Genomic DNA, 25,358 nt, shown 5'->3' with positions numbered 1-25,358 from the left:
CTTAATTGGCTGAGCGCATGTTGAGTTACGGTGACAGGAAATGACAGCCGAAAATGGCATGCAGTTTTTATATATATTTTTGGTCAACGGAGCTCAAAATACTTTAAAATCATTAGGACCATTTTACAGATGAAATACTGAAAGACGGGGCAGGAAATACTTCACCCGACCGCACGGGGTGGAGCTGGAGCAGGCGCTGCAGCTGCTACTCTCTGCGCTGCTGCCTGATGGCTGTCAAAATGCATCTTCATTGACGAGAGAAACGTGAATACATGTAATAGTGCAACCGTGATGTTCAGTAACTACCTTGCTGCCTTCGCAATAATAAAGATTTTAGCAAATGTGTGAGATGGGACATATTTTAAAGGAGACAATAGGGAATCATAGTTTTATAAACAGAGTTTTAAGGAATGGCCAGTATGCATTTAATGTTGGTGGTTACTAGGGATCAAAACATTTCAAATATTAATTTATAGGGATAATTTTGCTTCCATAAACTATCTATCTTGTTCACAGTCACCGGTTAGAGCTAAAATTTCTGGGCATGGGTACGAGTGTCTTGGCGTGTGGCTCAGCAGAGCACTGAAGTGTGTAGAGCCACACAAACTACACAAGTCCTCCCAGATCAGCCTTGGCAATTCAAGGTTGTCCTCTAAGAGGGCAGTGTTTCTGTAGTGTTTTGACTAGTCTCGCTGTACAATGTGCAGGCTTAGGGCTTCCACCATTTTCCCCAAGGACACGATTTCAGAAACAGAGATCTCCATGTCACATGGGTTTTCCTGCTGTTCTGCCTATGCTTCCCATTACTTAACAGAGGAACTTCTTGTTTTCTTTGGTGTTGTTTCTCTGTGCCTCTGTATCAGACATAGGTGTTGGGGCCCTGTCACAAGAGCCAGGCTTCCCAGATGCCTCCAGCAGCACCAGGCCTGGTAACACCAGCTGGTTTTCATCATCTTTCTGGCGTTGCACAGGCTGTGGCCTGCCCACCCCATGCCATGCCCCAGAGCACGGAGGTCTGTCCCCAGCATTAAACCCCGGTCCAGTGGGGCCTCTCCCTGCCTCAGCAGGACCTGTGGCAGCTGAGGCGACCCCCGGGGACACTTCACACCTCCCCACCCCAGTGAGTTGCACACTGCCTCTCTCAGCCTCGATGGCTCCGAGCTGTCACCATGGGCGGCCCCTCTCGGGCCTCTTTCCGTCACGCCTGCGGGAAGAGCTGTGTGGCCTGGGGTTTCCTGTGACGCCGCTTTCTGTAGGAGAGGGTGACGCTCTGCCGCCTGCTCAGGGCCCGGAGGAAGCGGTGTCACAGGAGAACCCCCCGCCACCGCGCTGCCCGTCGCTCGCCCCTCACCCCTCCCCCGGGAGGCAGGACGGATGCACCGACAGGCCCGACCCTTCCTGAGGGGCTGCCGGCCCCCCCCCCCGCAACGGCCACCAACCGCCCCTGCCACAGCAACCGCCAGCGGAGAACAAAAGCCCGCGCAAGCGTCACTCGCTTCCCCCAGCCAATCAGCGCCGGCTCCTGCCCGCGCGGCCCGGGGCGGAGGGGCGCCCCCCGCGCCTGCGCCCCCCGCCGGCGGCGGCGCCTCCCTGACTACATTCCCCGCCATGCAGCCGGGCCCGCCCCCCGCGCTTCCTTCCGGCGCGCCGTGCGCAGGCGCGCGGGGCCGTCCCGCATTGGCGGCGGCGGCCTCGTGCGATGATGACGTTGTAGGGCCGGGAGGAGGCGACAGGGCCGGGCAGGCGGCGGCGGCAGCGGTTGCCGCAGGAGGGGGGCGCGCGGGGCGGCGGGCAGCACCTCGCGGGCGCCGGGGCGGGCGCCGGCCGTTGCCTGGTGAGTCCCCGTCACTGGGGGGGCTGCGCGGCCTGGCCGCCGCCCGCGGGGCCGGGGCGGGGGGAGGGTCCCGGCCCGGGGCCGGGCGTCCGCCCGCTCGGCGGAGCGGCGAGGGGGAGCCCCCGCGGCAGGGAGGGCGCCTCCTGCCCTGGCGGCGGTGGGGCGGGGGTCGGAGGTCGGGGTGGCGGGTGCCCCCGGCGCGGGTGGGTGGCCGGGGTGTCGGGGAAAGGCCGGCGGTGGGCGCTGCCCTCGGCCGGGGCCGGGTTTGGCCGGCGCGGCGGGGAGAGGGGCCTGAGGGCCGTTGGCCGGGGTCAGAGGTGAGCCGGGCTCGTGGTCAGGGTGTTTGCTTAGGGGCGCGAAGGAGCACTTGGAAACGCTCGGCTGGAGGAGGCTTTAGGCCAGCGAAGCACTCTAAGTGGGTCAAGAGCACTGTAAGTGGGTTTTGTTTGTTGCCTTTTGTACACTTGTTGTTTGTCAGGACAGGGAAATCTGCTGCTGCCCCTAAAATCTTTTTATGGAGGCGATAAAAATAACAACTCCTGAGCTTGCACAATATGGGAACCTTGCCTCCCCCATAGAGCACTCTGTGTCTGTATGTATATATCTATAAATGCTGGAGTTACCAACAGTAGATAATGTAAATATTCGATGCTAGTGTAACCACAATTTGGATGTTCCCAATGGCAGTTAAATAAACTTTTTAAAAAGTTGGTGTTGTTTTTTTTTCTGAGAGGATCAGGTATTCATCTCTTGTTTGCTTAGGATGAGCAACAAAGCTGTTGAAACATATGGTAATCGACTAGAAGACAAAGAAGATATGACAGCTGTTGTTCTTACTGAGCTTTTCAAGCAGTGTTGGTCTCTTTTTTTGTGCCTGCCTTAGCCTTACAAGTCAGTTGGTTTAGTGGCTTTAGCAGATGTGTGTGCTGGCGTATGTTTAAGCAAGCTGTTAATATTAAATTATAACTTATTTGACATACAGGCTTTGTCACTTCATGGATGTAAACTATCATATGCACCTGTCACATAGCAGAAAAGCTTTTAGATATTATTCCTTATTTAAAGGTACATTTTGTTGCTAGTGCAGCACTGAAGTTCTTTGGGCAGTTGACTTGTCTTGTGTATTGCAACTGTGTTGTGTTTTTTTTAAAATGGACCAGGTTTTATAAAGTTGGCCAGGTCCTCTGGGCAAACCCTTCTGGGCATAATCTGGTTTTCAAGAGTTGAGGTCTTAATGTGTAATTTAAACTCCTGTTTTCACTCCCTTGCTGTAGTCAGTGTCAGGGAATATTAAATTCCTGGTTACGTCCTGGCTGTGGGCTTCACAGATCTGGAAGTCAGTGAAGAGCTATGTACTGCAGAGTCCTCTTTCTGAGTTATATTGTAAAAATCCTCAGCTTTCAGAGGCCTTTTTGTAGCATTTCAGTAGCAAGGTGCTTGCTTTCTGCAGCACCTTAATGAGACTACTTCAAATTTGGTGGTAGCTGCTGTAACAGAGGAAAATGTGTTTATGATCGACAGAACTAGATGTTGTGTCATGGAGTTACGGGTGCAGCATGGTCATAAAACACAGCCTGTTTTCCTTGTTGTTTTCAGCTATGAGCTAATACTGTTTATAGAAGAAGGGAAGTGGTTGTGTAGGGGTACTAGCAAGTTCCAGTTATGAAGATTTTATGGTGTGGCTCTTAGATTATAGAGATAACTTATGTGTAAACTTCAGCTGTACTGTGACGCTTGTGAAGACTGTGAGTTTGTGTTAGTAGGCAACTTGAAAGAAGCTCATTGTTGTGTTGGAAGTGTAAGATTAGTGGCTTAACATATGGAAATGACTCCCTTGTCTGAGCTGACAACTAGATATGGTTAAATAAGCCTGTGGATAAGGTTATTGGCAGCTTCATGGTGAAAAACATGGAGAATAGTTGCTAATGTGGAAAACTGAATCGGAGTTAGTGATGGAGGAGTTAAAAGCTGCATCCCAGCTCAGTCCAGGTCTTCAAAATGGTGTTTTCTGAGTATAAATCAGATAAGAAAAAATAATCTGGTGTGAAGGAAAAGAGTGTACTCTTGGCAAAACCTTTCATGGTGAAAATTCCTTCAACAGATTCTTATGTATTATATGCATGTTTGAGAACATACATATAAAATGTGATGAGTATAGGAGCTTACGTTGTATCAGGTCTTCAAGAAAGCCAGCCACAAACAAAGGGCTCCCCCTTATCCCAGTCTTTACACTGATGGAGTTGTGTCAGTACTATTGAACTGGTGGCATTACTGCAAGTTTGGTCAAGTGACTAGTGAGCGGTGGTTTTGGCAATTGTGGGTGAGATTCAGACTCGAAGCCTGACTCCTGGGTACAGGATAAAAAGGCTGGAGTTCGAAAAGCCTGTGCTTGCTCTAGGCAAGAGTTTCTGTTGATTTGTCATGAAGGAAAATTAATGGGAATTGGCAGGGCATGTAATGCCGGTGATCTTGATGCTTGGATCTCTGCTGTTATCTTATGTTTTCAGTTGCATGTTCAAGGAGCTGTGTTAAGCATTCATGTACAGAGACACTCAATATTAGACACTAAAAATTTTGCAAGTTTTACAGGTTTCTGGTTGCGTAACCATATTGTCCAAGACACTGTGCAAAGAAAAAAGGCTTGCTTTCGTCAGAGGAGATGCTGTCTGTGCATGAGGAAAATCTTGATAAGGAAACTTCAGGAGGTCGTTGCATTGTTATGCCATCAGCAATTCAAATGCTTAAATAGAAGTAGTTCTGAAATGGAAATAGCAGTTTTGAGTATTTATGATTTGAAAGTGTCTGTGTCTGAGTCATTCAGTGAATTTTCTGGCAGACGGTGTTGCTGGATTTGAAAAGACGTTGCACAAGATAATGGTAGTGATTATGAAAAAGTATCTGGGACAGTGTTTAAGGGGAAGACTATTACTTTAAACTGTATTGTTCTCTGATAAAGCTTGTTGTAAATGCCTTATCCTTTCTTCAAGACACTGTATTTCAGATGGTTGTACTTAACATGGTGACCGTCTGGCTTTGCTTGTTAAAGCAATATGTTTGTCAAGACAAGTTCAATAAAGAAACTCGTTTTCAAAAATCAAGAATACGGTGACAAACAAGGTACTAGTTCCGCTTCTTCAGAAAACAGATTTCTGAAAACATTTTTAACTTTCACTTGTTTATTTGAATATGCTCCTACTATCATAACATTTTACTTTTGAAGTAGGATGCTGCAGATCGGTATGTAAACTAATAAGAAGCAGGAGGTGAGTTGTTTCCACATAGTTCCTGTTGTAGTGCTTTGAAAAGAATGCCCTCCTGCCTTCTGTTAGGAGTGAGAGATTCAGACTTTTATCACCAGGTAACTGTAAAACTGGGCTGGAGTTTGACTTGCCCAGTGATTACGTATGTTTTCTGCAAAGTTTGTCTCAATGGTTTGACATAAAAATAAAATCTTTATCTTAGTCCAGTTTGAAGATGAACTTCAAGGTTTCCTTTCAGGGCACAGTGACAATCTCTTTGTATACAGAAGACTGCTCACCACACTGCTATGTGGCCGCTGGTGTGGTGGTAAGCAGACAGCCTCTCTCAGGAAAGGAGGTGCCACAGTCTATACTGCTGCTGCTTGATTTGAGAAGTAGCAAAGAACTTGAAGTGAGGAGGTGCTGGCAAAATTGAGGTGCTCAGAATTTTGAAGAGGAAATACTATCTGTTTAATACCAATTTGCCCTCTGATTTAATATGATTTTCAGTTATAACTTATTTTGAATTTTCAGAACCTCATGGAAATATCTCTGTCCTTTGCTGTTTTTTGTTAAGTGACATCTGTTTGAGTTATGATCAGGGTAGGAAAAAAATTACTGTCTAGGTTTGGTTTTTTTTTTTATTTGTAGCTTAATGGTCTCTTGAGCAGATGAAATATATTGTAGGGGTGATGGGTATAAAATAAAATTAGATGGCAGTTGTGTTTGTTGTTGCATGTAGCCATGATTACTCTTGTATTCTAGAGTTACAGATCTCTGCTGCTCTGTTAGTGGAGGAGAGAGTCTTTTTCTGGCCACGCAGGATTCTTTGGCCTTCTGTGAACTGTACGCGAGTCAGCGAATGTTTCAGGACTTCTCAGGGCTGCCTTGTGGTTAAATTGCTTGCAGTAAGGTGTCTTCAAATGTGTATAGGTAGATGTAAGGTTCACAGGACATGTGATTGTCAGCATAGAAAAATTTGCAGTGCGCTTCAGATGGATTTCAGTAGCTGTGAAAATGCGATGGAGTCTGCTGGGATGTGCCAGCTGCTGTAGCTCTCTGTGAACAGGACTAATTAAGCCCTTGTGAGAACAGAAAGTAGTCAGGCACTATTTACAGGAAGAAAGCGTTGGAACAGGCAGAGCTATAATCATTGGCTCTAAGGTACCTTTAGACAGCAGTAAGCAAGAGAGTAGACTATTTACTTGCAGAATGGGTTGGAAGTCAAGTCTGAATACGTAAAATGGGTATGGCAGGGTTCTGCCAGCAGATCTAAGTACATTGCAAACTTCTGTTGGGGCCTGCTGCAGGAAAGGCCTTCCTTTTTCTGCCCTGTCTTATTCTCTTCTTTTTGGCAGTATTTTGTCTCAGAATGGTTAGCATTCATGTTTCTTCATCTAATGCTGAAAATGAAACTTATACTACGTGTAGATGTCATAATGTTACAGCGTTGCCCACATTTGAATACGTCCTTTAAAAGTCTAGTTGTCGTTGCCAGTGTGAATTGTTGTTTTTCTAAATGTAGCTGTGGTCATCTGCCTATATTCCAAGGTAAGGTGTGGCTAGGCTGACTTATCAGAAGTACACCAAAGCCATTTTTCATATCTGTTCATCCGATTTTCCTCCTTCTCTTCTTAGCCAAATTAAATGCTCCTTTCCCCAACCTGTTTGGTTCCATCTGCTTAGAGGATTGCAGACTGCTGTTCCTTGTTTGAAACCAAGGTCAATTGTGCTGCTCTGTTTAGGTCTAGAGGATGACAATTTATACGCTACAGATTTCATTAGGAGATCACTGGGTATGTTAAGCAGTTCTCCTACCGCTTCTAGGTAAGGGTTTTGTTGGTAGGAACCTTTAGTGGGCTTTTCTCTGTTTTAATGATAGCATTCTGGTGAGGTTCCTGCTTTAGCTTCTTACTGATGGGTAACGTTTATTGCTTGACTAGTATGATTTTCTCAAAATGTTGTCATAAGTGTGTTTTAGTAAATTGGATATTTATGGATGTTTGAATAAACAGGCTGTTCTTCTGGAGGGAACATGCCATGGACCTTCTTGCTGTATGAAACGTTTTTTTCACATCATTCTGCAGACTTAATTAAAGGCAATTATTTGTGCTCCTTTGATTTCTTGTGCAAACTACTTGGTGGGTGATGCTAGGTGTTGGGACCTGTTACCATGATAAGGACTTCAAGCCAACATATGTCTATACATTGTTTCTGAGTTTTTGTAAAATGCAGGACTTCTGATGAAAATGGAATAATTGAATTGAAGCAGTAAAGGCTGCCTTCTGAGAGCAAATACCACCTCTGGCTTCTTAGATTAAATCTGAATGGTAAAATTCCTTTAGCTAGTGCTAAAATTCCTTTAGCTAATCTTTAACTCCTGCGTGTACTAGAAATACTTGTATCTCTGTCTCCCAGTCTGCAGTGGGAGCTATTTTAAAAAGCCATGCAGTGCAAAAATAAGTATAGCTGACACTGGCTATACACTCAGTCCTGAGAGTATTGGCAAGCTTTTACCTGCAGGGAAAGGTATTTTGGCATTTGGGACAAGGAAGTGGATGGCTAGTAGGACTTGAGATGAAGAGCCACTGAACATGCATTTCAGCTTCTCTCAGCTGACAATTTAGGTATGTTTTTGTTATGAACAATACTGCACTGCATTTCCTAGTGGGCTGCTTCAGAGATTTAGTGGCTGCCATTCCCTAGTGTAAACTGAAGGATGTACTTTTTCTGTTTTCCTAATGCTTTCGTTTATCTCTTGGTCTCCTTGGCTGGTGGAATTTGTGGGCATGTATTGCTTAGACAAATACTAGTACTGTGGAGATAAGTTAGTGGTGGTGGAATCTGGTGCTTTCTGACATTATGGGATCATACAACCAATTTGCTTGTGAAGAACCGTGTGCTTTGCAAATTGCTGTAGTTTAAGTGGCTATTTGTGTGTCTATGTATTCCCTAGAAAAACATATAGCATTGCAAGGCTGATAACAGCAATATTCTGCTGTTCTCAATATTAACCTTTTAGGCAGATCGTTGTGTGGTTTTTTTTTTTTTTTAATGGAACATGACTGAAGAAATAAAAGGAAGAGCCTATTCATAATTCTTATTAAAGTAGCTATGTGACACAGTGCCAACTATTGGCTTTCTGCCTGCTGTACCTTCAGCGAGGAACAAAATGGATTATTTTGTGAGGTGGGTGTCCTGAGAGTTGAGAAAAGCATAACAAAGTAAACAAAAGCTTTACTTAGTGGTTTTCTGACCTTTATATAGTCCAAGCTAAGAGGAGGATGCTGAAAAAAGGCTTGTGTCCTGATGATCTTAATGTCCATGGTTAAGTGCAACTGCTCTTTGACTTCCTGCTGGGTGACCTTTTAATAATTGGCAACCATATGAATTCTGCAGTGTTACAGAAATAGTTCAATAATGGATGTATTATAAAAAACCTTTCCTTTATGCGAGCTTCACTAATGCAGTGAAGGAAGTTGCTAGGTAGCTTAGACTTGATTTGTAAGATATTTCTTAAGGGGCAATTTTTTTACTACATTTTTGGTATAGAAGAAGAATACTAAATTTCTTGGACCACCTGATAGTTATGAATTATTCATTTCACTCCTATGAAGGATATAAAGGAATAACTTTTGGTGGTGCTTTTTTTGTTCTCTTTTTAAGTCATCCTCCAGAAACACACAATATAATTTGCCAAAGCTTCCTTTTCATTTTATTAGGATTTTTCATAGGTGTTCTGGCATTCTTATGTCAACTAGGACTGTAGAGAAGGAAAATCAGTAATCAAGTATTAAAACTTTCTGGGTTACAAAAATCCAGTGTTTGACTCAGTAGGAGGTGACTCGTTGCTAAAATAATTGAGAAGATGTATATTGGGTTCAGCTACTGTATCTGTAAAACTCTTCTAATTTGGCCTTGATCCCATACTCTGGAGTGTAAAGGTGGGATATTTCCTGTCTTCTGCCATGAAGGCAAACTCAGAATCTTAGGTTAAGCTGGTCCTTGATAGAGAGCGAGAGAGGCTGACCAAGTTTTGCAGCACTTGCATGAATGTTTCTGTCCAAAATATCTAACTAGCGCGTGATGCTCTTGAAAATGCCAGTTATGTCAACTGATCTGGAAGGACTCCAGTATATGGGTCAGTGTAGGGAAAGGGAGATGTTACACAAGACTGTCCGAGACGATACTGAAAAATCTCAAATATTCAGATACGGTCAGGGTTGATGTTACTTACAGTACAGCTCTGCATGACTTGTGGGTAACCAGGTCCGCTTTGGGTTTTGAGCAGCGGAGTCTTAAAGTGCTATTGGAAAAGTGGTACAAGATGCTCTTCATTCTTCCATGTAAGCCCTTTCCAGCTGACTTTTTCTGTATTAGTTAACCAGTTCAAATACCCCCTTGTTACACATCACAGTAAAGTCATTGTGAAAAACAAAGCATGATTGCAGAACCCATGACTGTTTTCCTCTGAAAACTCATGTCTTGGCTCTGTTTCAATAGTTCATTATTATGTAAGTGCCTGAGGGCTTATCTGCCTGTAGGACTCATGTGAATGTTTTGTGCAGTCTAAGGTCATCCTTGAGAAGGTACAATTCCACATTCCTGTTCTTTTAGCAGTAAGTATGATGTGTCCAGTAGTTCTTGTAGTACCATCTGAAATCTTATTACCTTCTGAGAGGCTCTATCCTACGCAGAGATTAAAACTCCCTTAAAACTTGGTCCTCCCTTCTTAGAGATCCTGTTCTGAGGTAACAGAATACTTAAACACTTTCTCATTTCAAGCCAAAGGCACTCCTGAATTGGGTGGTCATCTAAGTTATGTCTTTGTAATAAATGAACAGTTTATAGGCATGTTATTTGTTACAACATTCAAAGTCACAGGTGACAGTGGTGGTATTTGGGGTTCACCAAAGCATAGTTGCATAATTCCTATTGTAGAATGACATTTAGTCATACTAATGATGGAGTAGTTGAGAATTACTGGCACTTAAAATGAATTACTGGGCAGACATAAAAAGGAAAGGTGTAGAATGTATGCCTTAGTGCTGCTTGCATTGGAGACTGCTTCTTCAGGGGATGTGACAGGTAATAGACCTGTATCAGCATATCGTGCTGATGGTGATCCAGTCGCTAAGCAAACATGCAGGATGTATATGCTGAAACTGCTTCTCTTCAGTGATTGTCCAACCGTCTTTATTTGTCTTTCAACTTTTGATTTGATTGTGCTGAAAGTCTTGGATAATCTGGTAAGTGATCTAGAGAATTGGTTATACTAGGAGGCAAGAGGTCTGTTAGTGAAAACCAGTTGTGCTTTCTGTTGGAAATACTGAATAGGGAAGCCATACAACTTGAAGGCTTTAAACTGTTGGGTGCAAGACTTTGTATAGAAATATTACCAGCACTTATTGAACATAATGTAATACGTGTAGTGTTTGAGCCAGCTTTTCTGTCTCATGGATTACTTGCAGTATGGATGAAGTAGGTTGTATAACTTACAAGCCTTTCCTCCTCTGCTGGAGTGCAATGAATGTCAGTTTGAAGCTGGCATGTGAATGCTGTATGCTTTACAACTCCAGTGACACAAGATCCTAAGATATACTCCTTATAGTATATAAGTATATAAGTATATAACTAAAAGCCTTCATTTAGTTAAATTTTTAGGCTCTAACAACGTGCCATGAAGTGAAGCAGAGAAAATGGAAACGGATTACAACAGAAGTCTTTTACATTCCTTGCTGTTTTCATGCTGTAGTATTTATGTCGTAGAGGATCTCTCCCAAGCTCTGATTTCAAACTCCCATGTGGACCAAAAGCAACATTGTATATGGCTTGACTAACTTTAAGTGACCTGGGGCAGATTAACATGTGGATTAATGTATTTGACAGTAATAAATCAGTTTTAACAAGTACAGAGGCAGAGATTTGTTTGGCAGAGAGTTTGAATAAAATATGGTATCTGGAGTTACATTGAATGTTTTATGGAGAATGCTGTAGCTGAGATGGTTAAAAAAATTCCTGCTTTCCTTGGTTTTGTGCTGATGCATCTTTGTACAATTCAGCTGTAACGATGTGGAGTTTTATTTAAGTCAAGTTGTTATCTTGGTGAGCAAGCCTACAAAAATCAAAGGATTCTAATTTAAATGGAATGTGTGCATTTTGTCATCCACTGTAAATGTTTAATAGCTGCTGTATAGCATGCAGACTCTAAGGATTCCCCCCCACACTCCCGTATATTTATTACCTAGTTTTAAGCTAACTTGGAGAAACAGCCTCATGTTGATTTCACATCCGTCTTGTAGGAGTCTTGGACTGTAACCTTCCCAAGCTTGAATACAAACTTCGAGAAACAGTGACAAGTTTGAGGTGAGAGAAATTGATCTTTGCTTTGTCATAGGTAGCACAGCTATTTGTCAGAGAGCAGTAACAAATTAGAGATTAGGAATATTTGGTGTTTTGGGGAAATGTGTTTTAGTGGTTAAGATAACTGCTGTGTGTTACTCCACAGGGAAGGTACAAGATCTGTTTGTTTCATTGTTCTAAGTTGTGTTTCTCAGGACCAAGGCTTACAAGAAATTTGTATGTTTCTGAAACAAGGTGACAATGTGACAAACTTGGCTTCCAAATTGGAGTTGATAGTTGAGGTGAATGCTGGGTACATGCATGAGTGTATAAACCAGTCAGAGACAGAACTTGAACTACTCATTCCTTTTCCCCTTCAGGAGGGAAACTGTAGCAGTGTATCAGGTATTTGGTAGGGTTGCGGTTTTGGGTGGGGTTTTCTTTGTTCTTTTTTTTCCTTTCAGGTTTGTGTTGTGTTTGTTTTGGTTTTGTGGGGTTTTGTTTTTTTGTTTGGTTTTGGTATTTTTTTTAAGTTTTTCCTTAAATCTTTGCTCTTACTGTTCTGACTTTGTCAATGGAAATCAATGACATCAAATTGCTGTGTGAGAGTTTAAACACTATTCATGGAAGAAGGTAAAAATCATAGTCAGTGGTTAACATTTTATCTGATCTGTATGTAAGAATCAAAATTGGGGCACACTGAGTGTTTTGATTTCCTTGAATCTCTGAAAAAGGGTGAATCATTCTATTGAAACTTGGGATTCCAGAATAGCTATAACATAAACTAGGCTGGGTCAAACTAGAAATCCCTCTAGCTCAGGATCCTACCTTGATTGTGGAGCTGCTGCTTAAGCTTCTGCCCCATGAGACTCTCTGGCCACCCTCATATGTATAACCCAAGTAGGCTGCTTGATGTACACCCAGTCTGATGCCAAGCCATGCTACAGAAACATCTTTACATTCTCGTGCTCCACTTGCTCAGTTTTCTTGCCCTTGTGTCCCACCCATGCACAAAGTGACAAGACCTCCTGCCTGAAGTAGAGAGACTGAGAAGCTTTGGGCTGGCTTGTGCTCAGCAGATTCTGTGTTTCACTGGGGCTAAGTTAAGTTCATGGGTAGTGTGAAAGTTGTGCTATGGGCATGTTCGTGGTACGGTTCACTTGATGTGTCCCCCTGCTGCAGCACGAAATCCTGACGTGCGTATACCAAATGTGCCAGGTTGCAGCACCGCTTACTGAGGTTTTGACTGTGCTTTGTCCCTAACCTTTCTATTTATACCCTTTGAGTCTGAAGCCCAGCCAAGTTGCAGGACCACCTACTGGTCCCAGCCAAGCTGGCCATTCAGGGGCGAAGGAACAAACTTGGCAAATGAGATTCTGGCAGCTATGGGGTTTTTCTGTTCCCTTGTCCTCTTTTATAAGCTGCTGGCCAGCGTGTCTCAGGGTAGTGCCTGCTGGCTTCTTGGATGCCTTTGGTGAGTTACTGGCATTGTTAGGGTGCTTTGCGTGGTGTCCCTGAGAAGTTTTCTATTTTGACCCTCATCCTTTCTTCTTTGAGGTTTTTAATTTTCTCTCTCCTAATCATTTGACTTCTTCCCTGTTTTGTTTTTATTCATTAGGCCCCTTCCTGACCTTTCTCAGAGAGGACTCTTAAGGTTTTAGTAAGGATGCCCATCCCCTAAGGAAGAAAAATAGCTTCTAAGCATGAATATGCAAGCAATAGACGTGCACTGGTATTTAGGGTCTTCTAGAGCTAGTGGTGGCTTCATGTGCTTAATACCCTTTGATGGATTTCTCCTCTGTGTTTGTCCATTTTCCGTGTCAAATCCTCATGCTGTAGCAAGGAGTTCCAAGGTTTACCTATTTATTGTGTCAAGGACAACTTCTTTTTGTGTTTGAGGTCACCATCTGCTAACTCTGTGACCTTACCTTGGATGACAGGTGATGCTTGGTATTTTCACTTTTTCTTGTTGCTGTTTTGGGTGGTGGTGCGGTTGTTGTAGATGTGAAGACTGGGAAACCTTGTGCTGTGTTGAAATCTTACTGCAATTTTGAGTGGTCAGCTCTGGTTTTATTTAAAACTTTCTTTGCTATTGCAAAGCAAATCCTTTCTCAAATCATTTAGTAAATGTGTAAAATGTGATGTAAAACATCTGAACTGCTACTGATTAACTAGCACATGGTAAGAATAGATATCTGATTTTGTATTTCATAAATGCGAGGCTTGTGTCACTTCATACTCTTGTTTCCTTAGCTACAGATGCTTGCTTGTCTACATAGGATGGGGCTTGCCTGGTTATCTGGGCAGGTCAGTTGTCCTCCAAGATTCTACTTCTGTTCTCTTCTAACCTACTAAATTCACAACACTGATTATTGACTTTTCTTAGGACTTACAAATCTGTCAGTGTCTGCTTTTTTTCCTGAAAGCATGCATGCCACTACTGTGCTGTCAATACTGGAAGAACCTTTCATGCTTTTTGTAATAGTATACCTGGGGATTTTAGGAGTGCATAAGGCAGTGTTTATGCTCTGTTTACACCTGACCCCTGTATAGAGTTCTCGGCTAGGTTTCCAAGTACATCTTTGGCATACAGATTAGTGGTTGGCTCCTACGTGTAGCACTCAGTCTCTACTGAGAAGCTTGGCCTGCATTTTCTCAGTATTGATGATAGCTGTCTGTGCACATCAGATCAATCTGAAGAGCTGCGTTGCGTCTCAGTCACAGCCACAGACATGGTAGTTAGTCTTTGCATCAAAATTATACTAGATAGCTTATTTTTCTTACAGAAAGAGTGACAAACTTGTAGAATGAGATCCCTTATTTGCTAACTCCATTGACAGTAGGTGTTGTGTCAGCATAACGTAATTTTTTTTCATCTTTCCAAAATAGTTTATCTGAATAGTTCTGCATGTATTAACACCCCTTACAGATGCAGTTGGGCTAGAGTAAGAGTACCTTCAGTGAGTATTTGAAAACTAGGACAAATAACTATTCAGTAGTTTGCTGACCCAGTTCTTGCTCTCTGCTGTTGCTCCTCCTCTCTGGGCCCTTGTCCAGGAAATCAACCCAAATTCCTACCCTTCCTACTCTTAAGAGCATGGATGCTTATCAACTTGACCATGCTTCCTTCCTGTTCTTAGGGTTTCTTAAAGAAATCAAGTGTCTTCTATGATGTCTAGAACTTCTTTCTGCAAACAAAGTGCAGGCAGCGACTGCTTAACTCGCTGTTTTTTGTGTTTAGATGCTGTCATAGGACTGTATGTACATGGATGAAGGCCCCTTTGGTACAAAACAAAACGTTGACCAGGTCACCCGTCACCCTGGCACAGAGTTCCCTCTGGGGAAAGAATGTGTTACAAGTTCAGATGGCCCATTTGGTTGCTTTTCCTGGGGCTGTTTCAGGCTTTGTTATTATATTGTAATTTTCCTGTAACACTTTAAAGACTAACAATGCTCTTCAGAGTTGCAAAATGGGAGAAGGAATGGAGGATTCCATCCATGTTGTTACATTCTTGTTTATGGGCAAAGAGGAAGCATCCCTTGTGCATGTGTCTGTGTGTATATGAAAATAAGGTGTAAGTAAAGCCAAGAATTTATTGTTGGTGTAATGGAAGTCTTAACTGTCTGACTCAAGAATCATTAGTCTAGATTTAATTCTTAAATAAAAGTTTAGAAGAATATTGCAGTTAGAGTACTTACTTATGGGAAAATGTTGCCAAACGTAGCTAAAATTGTAACATGCACACTTTTTGGTTTCTGTCCCTTCTCCTGGAGTTACTTTCACCCTTCCATTGCTGCTCTGGGTCTTTAAGTCAGCAGCTTTGGACTGCTGGAGGGGATACCAGGAGGTCGTCAGCCTTGGGAGTCATTTGTTGGGAGGAGTATGATGTTGATGTTGCCCGTTTCTTCTTCCTTCCTCTAGGATCTGCTTGAGGGTTTTTTGTATGTTTGCTAACATGCTTTTACACCTCTTCTGTTTCTTCATTGGTCTACAGCTCCAGATTATTTCTGAATTTACAATATATGGTGCCCTTTATGTGTGTTAGTCACTGTTTCTTTGTTATCCCTAAAGCTGGGTTTGCCCAACTCCAGGTCTGCATTTTGTTTTTTTTAACTGACCGTTAGTGAGTTGTTTATGGCCATGGGGTCTCTGGTGGCAAGACTGTGCCCCATCTCTTGTCCCACGCCTGTACTCCTCCGCACCGCATCCTGTCTATCCACTTCTTGGGGCTCTGTTGTCATATTAGGCCAGTATTTCCTGACACCGTTGTAAATACCTCTTTCTATGGAGGATAACTGGAGGTTATATCACACCAAGGCAAACAACAGTAAAATAAATTAGCCATAGACATCCAGTCAATTAGAAAAGTTGCTGTCACAGCTAAACCGAGTAAAAGGCAGGTCAAGAAAAGTGCAGACAGAGCAAGCCTGACAAGCCTTGGTCTTAAGGCCTTGTGGCTTGATACGGAGCTTATGGCCTACTGGTAGTGCTGTATTGCAGGGCTATATGGTTATGATTCCCCCTGTTCAACGTCCACAGATCGCTGCCTGTCACTCATGAGGTCAGGAAGGGTGTTGCAAACCCTCCGATGACTTAAGGTCCTTAAGCAAAGGATCCTGGAGGCATCCTCTCTTTTCTGTCTTCTCTTGCCTTGTGGTGACCTGTGTAGGTTTGAGGGTAGCTGGTAGTGCTTTGTTGTGTTATATAGCCATTGTTACTTAGTGTAAGTGCTTCACATGAGTCTTGTGTTTTCTTTTATGAATTTTATAATTACAGTAAATGCTGTATTCTGTGCATGATAAAGGCAACCTGGATGTCGGATGTCTAACTCCAACTTTTTCTGTTTTATGTGAAATTACAGTTTTATTTCTGTTTTGTAATAAGGTATTTTTGTAAGCATAAGTATTATGTCTATTTCCTTTGAGGAATTTATTGCTTAATCTCCTGTAGTCACTATCTTCTGTTGTGAGTTATCTACTGTAAATAGTTTGACATAACAAAATAATCTTTATTTTCCTTTAATGGTGCTGATGATTGTCATTCATCCAATGTTACAGCCAGTCCTCGTTTTACTAAACAAGCAGTGTAGCTCTGTTATCAAAGGGTGGATTGCAGTTACATGCTTCCAAGTAGGGACAATATATTTTTCACTGAAAGTATATAGAGGTGAAGTGCTCCTCATTGCCATGGCTCACTTACACTGGAATTGTCTAAAAAAAATGCTGTATGGTTGGGAGGCTTTTTTGGATTTGTTTTTATTTTTTTTTTTTTGGAGTTGGAAGAGACATGGATCACCACCCCCACCCCCCCATATGGGTATCTGAATGCATCAATACGTGATATCAAGTCATGAAAAAATCTAATGTGTATATTCCTGAAATGCTTCCTGGTTACTTGAAAATCAACTTGGAACATGTTTATCATCTTAAACTGTTTAAAACTTAAAGTTTAAAACTTAAAATTTAAAACTTGAAAATAGCTGTGCTGATTAGACTGCAGGCTGCAGCTATACTAGCAAAAACCTCTGCAGGGAGCACAGTTATACTAGCAAAAATTGTGATGTCAAGATGGTAAAACAAACCACAGCAGGATGACTTTTTGTGTGAGCGTCTTGGTCTAGGTCCTGTAGATGTGTTCTGAGTTTAAGCTGCATCCCTACTTATAGGGCTTGCATGTATACAGATAATAATTTTGGTCTTTAGAATTTTAGCAGTAATCTCACAGAGTATCATAAGTAGACCGTGGGTGTTTTGCCATCTCTCCTTAGTTATAGGACAGTAGAAAGTAAAAGATTAACTTAAGGTTTCTGCTTTTGCATTATGTCAGTGATGTATTGTGATATCGGTGTCCTTGGTCTTGTTTCAGAATTTGGGATGATTTAAAACAGTGTTACCAGGAAAGAAATGTATATCTGCAAGAGTGGCACTAAATGGTAGAGGAGACTAAAAGTTGACTTCAGCTTATTTCTTAACTCTCAACAATGATTATCTTTTAAGAACCAAATTTTTCTCTGGCTATTGCATTAAGGAGGTTAAGATATGTAATTACTAAGTAGCTTTAGCTGGTTTTGTCTAGAACTTCAGCCATTTGACTAAATCTGCTTCTGTCTGACATACATTAGATGCAGTCTAGTTACAGTAGATCTGTGTCTTTTGCTTGAGTTCTGGTGGTTAAGAAAGTATCTGAAAAAACTGCTGCACCACCCTTTACATCTTAGACTGATACAACGCTGTGGGTGTGGATGTTGGTTATTCCTACAATGTTCTTGTAACATTTTTGCTACAGAAAAGTAGCAAATTTTTAGAGTTGTCTGGCTTGTGGCAAAACAACATTATGGTTTTTGAGTAGAACATATGCTGTTTTCAACTGAAGAAATGCCATTGTTGAACATTAGTAAAGGAGTAAGTTTTCTTTGTTCTTATTTTTACAAATACAAGAATGCAAACATATTTTGTAGACCAAACCTGTCGGCCACAAAATAAAACACTGATGAGCAATCTTACAACCTCATGAATAAAGCTTATCAAGATTATCAGCAAAACTAGAAGGTAGGTGCTTCCAAAAACTGGGAAGAGTGTGATGGTCAGCTTTTTGCAACCAAGCTTCTGGAATCCTGACCGCTGTATTAAAGTCCGTAATCTTGGTAAGTTGTCTGGTTTGCTATGCCAGGTGTGGTCTACAGCTGGTCAACAGGTCATAATAAAGGCCATGGTATGTACAGATATGACAATTAAAGACTTGGGCCAACAGATAACTGTCAGTCCTTAACAGGTTAGGAAAATGCTGCCTATAAAATACGTAAAGAATTAAAATCTTGGGTGCGTGGTCCTACCCTTTCAGTCATGTTGTCCACGCTGTTTCTCTGACAGTGTATTGAGCCAATTCAGTTTGCTAATTTTGATAGAAAACGATTATCTCATTCCCCTCCCTGGGTTAGGATCTTTCCAGATTGCCACCTGGAATGGGTTGTGACAAACATCAGAGTGCCTTTGAGGGGGGCAGCGATGAGAAGTGGAGCTGTTTGATGCCCACCCAGGGAAGAGTGGGGCTGCCCCCTCTCGGCACCAGCCAGCCCTTAAACCTGCACAGTGATGGCATCTAAGCTGAGAGGTGTTCAACCCAGTAAGAAGCACTGAACGCAACTGTCTTAAATGCTTTCCTGCTTGCAGTTTGCAGCCTAAAATGTTTGTAGTCCTCTTTGGTTTTAAAAGCAAGGTGGTAGTGTTCGGTTTTGTACTGTTGCTCCAAGCATTGAAGCGTTTTCTTGAGTTGCAAAAGATCTGGCTTCAGTTTCCAGAGAGACTCAAACCCACGCTTCCGAGGAGGGAGTGTTGTACCTGCCAGGCTAGAGGAATGTTTGCTCTCTGGATTGCTGCTGTTGATCTTAGTGCCATTTGCATTCTCACGCAAATATTCTCTGTCTGGAGGGGTTAAATGAATGTAATTTCAGTTTAGTAGTCTAGCTCTGGATTTTAGTGCCTGCTCCAAAGACTTTGGTTTCTTTGTCTTCACCCAATAGTTCTGTGAATTGGATGTCCTTGAGGCAGTAGTTAAAAGGATGTATTCTAAATTTTCACTTAAGAGGAAAGTAATGTCTAATTTCAGTCTTTCACTTTTAGACAGTCTGTGATCCAAAGTGTTACTAACAAAAACCAACTGCATCTTTTTGTTGTTGGCAACCGTGAAGTAAGTTGGTGTGAGTTAGTAACATGCCATAGAAATAAAATCATAAAAGGGCACAAAGATGGAATGTTTCTCACTTGGAGGAACTGAGCCATTTAATGAAAAAAACGAACCAAAAGCAAATTTTTCAGGTCCGGACTGTGGATTTTTGTGGAACATGATGTGAAAAGAACTTGAACTTTTGTTCCTCGTTTTGTACTGCTTTTGTGGCAATTCTCTTGGTTTTGGTTTATTGCAGAGTAAAACTAACTTCCAGCAGTCATCCGGTCTGTAACAACTGGACATTGTGCAGTGGGGGTGGGCCAACCTGTGACATAACGCTTAACCCAGTTACAAAAATGGGGTCCAATTTGCAGTACAAATTGGACAAATGTTGTAACAATGTAATGGGATCCTCTGAAATGGAAGCATTTCGCTAATGTAGGCAGGCTGCTGGCTTGTTCCCTTTCTTTGGATCCAAATGCATCAGAATGTGCTTGATTGTTTGCCTCTGCAGCCTGCTGTGAAATAGCTTAGGCTGAAGTGTCCAGTGACAGTTTACAAGTTACAAAGACAGCTTTTTGGCCACTGACCCTCTGCGGGAGTCTAATCTTTGTTTTGTAGATGTCTCTTTATCTAGGGAAATTACATCTAAGAGAAGAGGTGCTGGATTGCTTCCTCATTGTGCCTCATTGTTAAAGATGACCTCCAAAGAATTTTTACAGCCTGATTCACGCTTTTCCTTTAGGGTACATTAAGAAAACAAGAGTTTCTGTGATTTTTTTTTTTTTTTTTCCTCCTTCCCTCATTCATACATACCCTTGTTTGCTTTGTTTTTGACTGTAGTTTTGGAGAATATTTGGAACGTTGCCGTGGATGTTTAACTCTGTAATTGAAAAAGACAGCTCAATCATTGAATGACTCTAAGGAAAAAAAAAAAAAAAAGGATAAAACCCCCTTATTTCAAGTTATACTCTTGAATCTTTCAATGTTACTGTTTTGTTAACTTTTTAGCTGTGGCCTTCTAACTTAGGGGCAATTCACAAATCTACTTAAAATGCATGTATTTCTTATCTCTTCTGCTTTGCTTTATGCATAATGCAAAAAGCAGGCAACCAGTGGATACCCCATATGGTTAATAAGTGACCCAGCATGGGTTAGCTAGGCCACTCGTATGGGTGACACCCAACAGCAGTCTTAACTCATGTGACACAGCGCTTGCTGTCGTGACTTCCTCTTCCTCTTTCCCTTACCCAAACCATATATGCCTGCCTTGCATTGACACCGGTGCTTGCCTAATTTCCCCAGTAAACGGACCAGGGTGCCACATAGGCAGAAAGTGAAAGATGACTGTCTTCCCCCCCCCCCCCCCCCCCCCAAAAAAAAGCCCCAAAGCACAAAGCCCAACACCTTGCCAACAGCTCACTGTTGATGAACTCAATTGAGCATCAGTACTGGTGCTAGGGAGTAAGGGAACCAGATGGGCGATAGGATGATGCCAGTGTCACCTGAGAATAATTTAAGCTTTTGTGCAGTGTTACTGAATACTGTTGTTACTATACCGTTTGTGAGGGACTACTTGTGACAGAACCTCCCTACCAGAAGATAGCAGTAGAAATACAATGTGCCAAGAAAGCTGCATTTTGTTTAGTATCCCTTATTTCAGTCAAAGTACTCAGAATCAACTATTTTGTAGGCAAAAAAAAAAATCCCCTCCATGACCCTATATAAGCTGTGTTCTTATCATGAACAATCTGCCCATGGATTGTACTGGAAGTGCTTTGCTGTTTGTACCTATGCTAACAGTTCTGGAAATGGAGTTGTGCCTATTTTGTTACTAAGGCCTAGTCTAAACAACTTTGGATTTGGTAAAGTTACTCAACCCGTAGGTGGTTTACTGTTCAATTAGCTTTGCCGTTCTATTGGCATGGATGTAGCTAGCAACTAGTGATGCTGTTGTAGCTGTGATGGTACGCAGACACAGGCAAGGCAAAGTTTGTATTTGAATAAGAGATAGTATCTCTTACAAGACTTTTGAGGCACTCAGGCCCTTCATTAAATATTAATGAATGTTCTGAGAAATGATGTAGCCTGAAATTTTCACGACAACCTTTTGTTCTTTTGATAACTCGGCTCTGTTAGGGAGAATGAGCTAGTCTTATGAAGATTCATCTAGTGTGTATACATTGCTTATGATAGTTTAATGGGTGCTTTGAAGAGGATTAGTGAGGAAAGAGCAGACAGTGAATGCCATTGCCTTCCTGAACAGGAAAGTTTCTGTCAGAAAGGCTGTTGGATCAATGAGAGGGGAATGCATATTTCATTCTTCCAAATACCAGCTACAGACAGAATGAAATACCTTTGAAGGGATCATTCTTGTGCTGCTTATAGGAGGAACATACTGAGAAGAGTTGAATGCTGGAGAGATTGCTTTGCTTAGGGGTAGTGGGAGGTAGTCTGACAATCCGGGACTGTGTTTTATCCTAAAAAGGGAGTGACAGATCTCTTAAATTCAACTACAAACAGGACCCTTAGTGTGCTTTCTTTGTTTTGCTACGATGTGGCATTGTTTATCTTAGGTAGAAAATCAGTCCTCATGGCCAGGTGAATTCTGGGCGGTTCGAAGGGCTGTATCACTTATCCAGGTGAATATCCAGGAAGATTGTACAAAGAATAGTAGCATCATCCTGTGGTGCTTCAGTTTGTGTAACTACTCTTTCCTTGTCATCTTGAGGAGTGAAGCAGTGTCCTAAATATGCTGTAATTATGGATGTTGACTCCTCTGACATTGCACAATTGCAGTGAACTGCTGAAATAGTATTGCCTTCTCATTCTGTTTTCAGAAACATGATGAGTATCTGTCTACAGCCCGAAACTGGCACTGGCTCTCCTCGCTGTGGGGCTGACTTCTGAGCTGGGGTGGAGTGAGCAGCTGGGAGTGATGACAACTTAGGCTATTGTAGGTTGTGTGGTGGAAGCAGCATATTAAGTTGACTAAAGGAGTGCTACATTTTGTGTTTATAGGCTGTGTTTAGAACTATGATAGTTTTAAACTGGTAAGTCCTTTCTAAAAGCTAACTTAGCCTTTAGAAGTTTTCTGTATTAAAAAAAACCAAACAAAACTCTTATTATGATTATTATATATGCAATCATTAAGTAGATTTTAAGTTGTACATGGCAACTTCCTCTTCAAATGGAAGATAATTTTAATGAAAGCTTTTAGTTTGTTGCGTGCTACAAAAAAGTTAAAGGACTTATATATAAGATTTATAATCTCAGTGAAACACAAAACAATCTCTTCCAAGACCTCCACTGTTCTATAGCTTTCCATTTTCTAGTTTTTATTTCACAAACTGCCTAGTCTTAGAGACAGAATGGGGCAATAAGTCTCTTCGCAATGTTTCAACCGTCGTCTTCTCACTAGATGCTACTGACCATACTTAGACTCCCTGTTTTCTTAGGAAAAGGTCATCCTAGTCATTCAAACCCTTCACTGAACTGTGGAGCCATGGAAACTTTATAATTGAAGTAAAGACCATCTGTGTGTTTCCTGTTCATAATCTCGGACTGCTTTCTTTCACTTGTGAACAAATAGTGCTGGCTATTAGCACTTGTCTGTTGGCAACTCTGTGTTGCATTTAGGAACGTGGTTTTGGCTTTCGTAGTACTTTTTCAAAAAGGATTAAAAACCAGCAGCGATGCTTTTGAACTATCTTTTGGCTTGCTTACCTTTGCATGCTCAGTAAGGGCAAGCATATTTAGCACTAAAAGGGTCCTCCGCGAAGGACAACGGAAACATCTTAGTTCATTGAGCAATTCCACTGTAATTTCAAGGAACGGGGACTTGTATTTATGCAGAGCTCTAAAGTTCAACTCTACTGCTGAATGCAAATCTCACTTGCTGGAGGTTAAATGCAACTTTTATTTTTAACCTTAGTGATTGCTTGGCAGTGAGTGCTATTGAAGTAAATCTTCAAGGCCTGATTTAAGAAGTCTCTTGCCATTCTTGTATCTTCATGTGTTAGAAGAACCTTGCGCAAGCATCTTAGCCAAATGTGGTTAACCCTGTTGTGTTGGTTGTTACGGTGTCTCTTTGAGCATTGCTCCCACAGTGTCATGGAGGTGATGTAAGGACATGCTCTTAGGCAATATAGCAGATAATGCAGCACACAATAGCAATTCTATTGCTTAAAGCTGGTAGAAAGAAAAACTGGTAAAACTTGCTGGTTAAATGCCTAATGCAAATTGAACAATCTGTGAAACTAACTATGGCTGTTTCAACTAACTACCTGTTTGAAATGTTGTGTGGAATATCAGGTAGGGGTGTGTGTGTGTGTTTGTAACTGTTGTTTACAAACAGCTGCTCTGCTTACTTGCATTTCTTTTTGTTTTACCTACACCTTCAAATTGGTACAGCATACTGTACTGAAATTAGTCCCTTATATGTTGCCTTTTAAATTAAGATGCCCAATAAGTTTCATTTCAAACTGTAGTTCTTGTTGCATACTCTTTTATTTCTTCCCTAGATCAGCGTTGCCAAATGGCAATGTGACAATGTCTTCACATTTCTCTCGTAAAAATAGAATTGTGAATTGGTTGCTCAAAATACAACAAAAACAGTGAAGATTTCTAAATACTTGGCTTTCTAAATACTTGTTCTTGGTCTTAAAATCCACTTGCTCAACTTCTTCATTGGGCTTCCTGTGTAATGTTGTTAAACCTTGGCTTAATTCTCATGGGGTGATAGTCCTCTGGCTCTTGTGTTTACCAAGTAAACAGCTGTGGCTATTTTAGATGGTACTTCTCAGATGGAGGTTACTGACCCTGTAGTGGAGTTAGCAGGAAGGTGGGCATACCATCTGCTCTGCTGTCATATTGTAAACTTACCTTCTTGGGTGATTAAAGCAGTGTGCCATACTGAACTCGGAGAGCTGAGGTATCATTTAGTTCTGCAAAGTCTGGTACCGGCTCATTAGTAGTTCTCTCCTGTGGGGATTGCCAGGCAGCTGAGGGGATATAATATTACAAACTTCTGCAGCAAAATTAACTATAGCACATTTGTCAGAGCTGAGAATTATTTTGCAGTGATCATATGTAGATGAGATTAGACCCTGAAAGGAAGGAATATATTATTTATTGGCTTTTTGCAGGTGACGTTTTATTACAAGACTACCAATATCTATCCTCCATCTTATATTTTTAATTTGCCCTCCTACATTATGACAAAGTTCAGCATCTTTTATTGGGCACTAAAATTCCAATCTAATTATGCACCCTGGCAAGTTAAAACTTGTTAGATGGGTTATCTTAATGTTATGTGTTAGTCACATCTAAGTACTTAGATGCTACAGTAATAGAATGACACCAAGTGATTAGTACAAAATGAAGAGATTCTCATTCAAAGCGATTCTGAAGCCTCAGCTGAATGCTAATTCATTCTGATGGCTTCTGGCACTCTGATTTCAAAATGCTCTGGCTGTTGTGCTTCCCAAGGCAACCGGTGTCAAACAGGTGTCTCTTGACTGGCTATTGAAGTGACCACCACACAGTGATGTACAAGATAAATAGGTAACCAATAATGCTCTTGGATGAGGGCTCAGATTAACAGGTTGTCATTAGGTAATTTTCTGCAAATTTACTCTTTAGCATCTTAAGTTTACCCCGAATCCTTTTTGCAGTGTTATAGGCATAAAATATAGTTAGTTTTCTGAGAAGAAAGCATGGGTTATGGTTTTCTGGGCGAATTATCTGTTTCTGATTGCTGTGATGTAATGAATGGTGTTTAAATCTGTCTAGTCTAATTCCTTATACAAGGAAAGGTACAGACCTATTGCTAGCAGTAATTGTGAACATGTTGATTTAAGCAAGGGAAACATAATCACTGTCTGTCTAAAGTTAGTTGCTGCTTGTGCTCTGCTTGCTTGCTACTACCCGAGCGGCTGTACCAGTACTTAGTGTCCTAGTTTTAGTGAAGCCTAGCCCAGATGATTTGAAATGACCTTCATACCCACAAAAAGCTGATAATTATATAGAGTGTCTGTGATAAGTAGTTTATTTGTAAATAATATTAATAGCCCAGTGTTTGCAACTTTGCAAAAATAAAAGTAATATTTTATAAAAACACCACTGTGCTTTTGTGAATTTACTGTTTTATGGAGCTCGCTTTCTATCATTTTTCAAAGTTGTGTTTAACTTGTGTTAGGATACAAAAGTATTAGTGGTCACAAGATCAGAATTCATTGTCCAGCAGTGTAGAAGTCTATATAATTGATCCTGTGGG

At 41.6% G+C, this 25,358-nt stretch overlaps 1 protein-coding gene across 2 annotated transcripts in view; it reads left to right on the top strand.

Moving 5' to 3' along the window:
- Positions 1-1,726: 1,726 nt before the first annotated feature.
- Positions 1,727-25,358, top strand: part of ADIPOR2 (adiponectin receptor 2) — a 46,809-nt gene continuing 23,177 nt past the window's right edge. Inside the window, exon 1 of one of the 2 annotated variants that reach the window (XM_082310728.1) lies at positions 1,727-1,834. The gene's annotated coding sequence lies outside the window, so the exon portion shown is untranslated. Of the gene's footprint in view, positions 1,835-2,246; positions 2,266-25,358 lie in introns of those variants that run through there. The other variant, XM_082310729.1, reaches the window with a different exon arrangement.

This window comes from Platalea leucorodia (assembly GCF_965183815.1).
Source record: "Platalea leucorodia genome assembly, chromosome: 4".
NCBI lineage: Eukaryota > Metazoa > Chordata > Aves > Pelecaniformes > Threskiornithidae > Platalea > Platalea leucorodia.
This window is presented reverse-complemented; position numbering and strand designations above follow the sequence as displayed.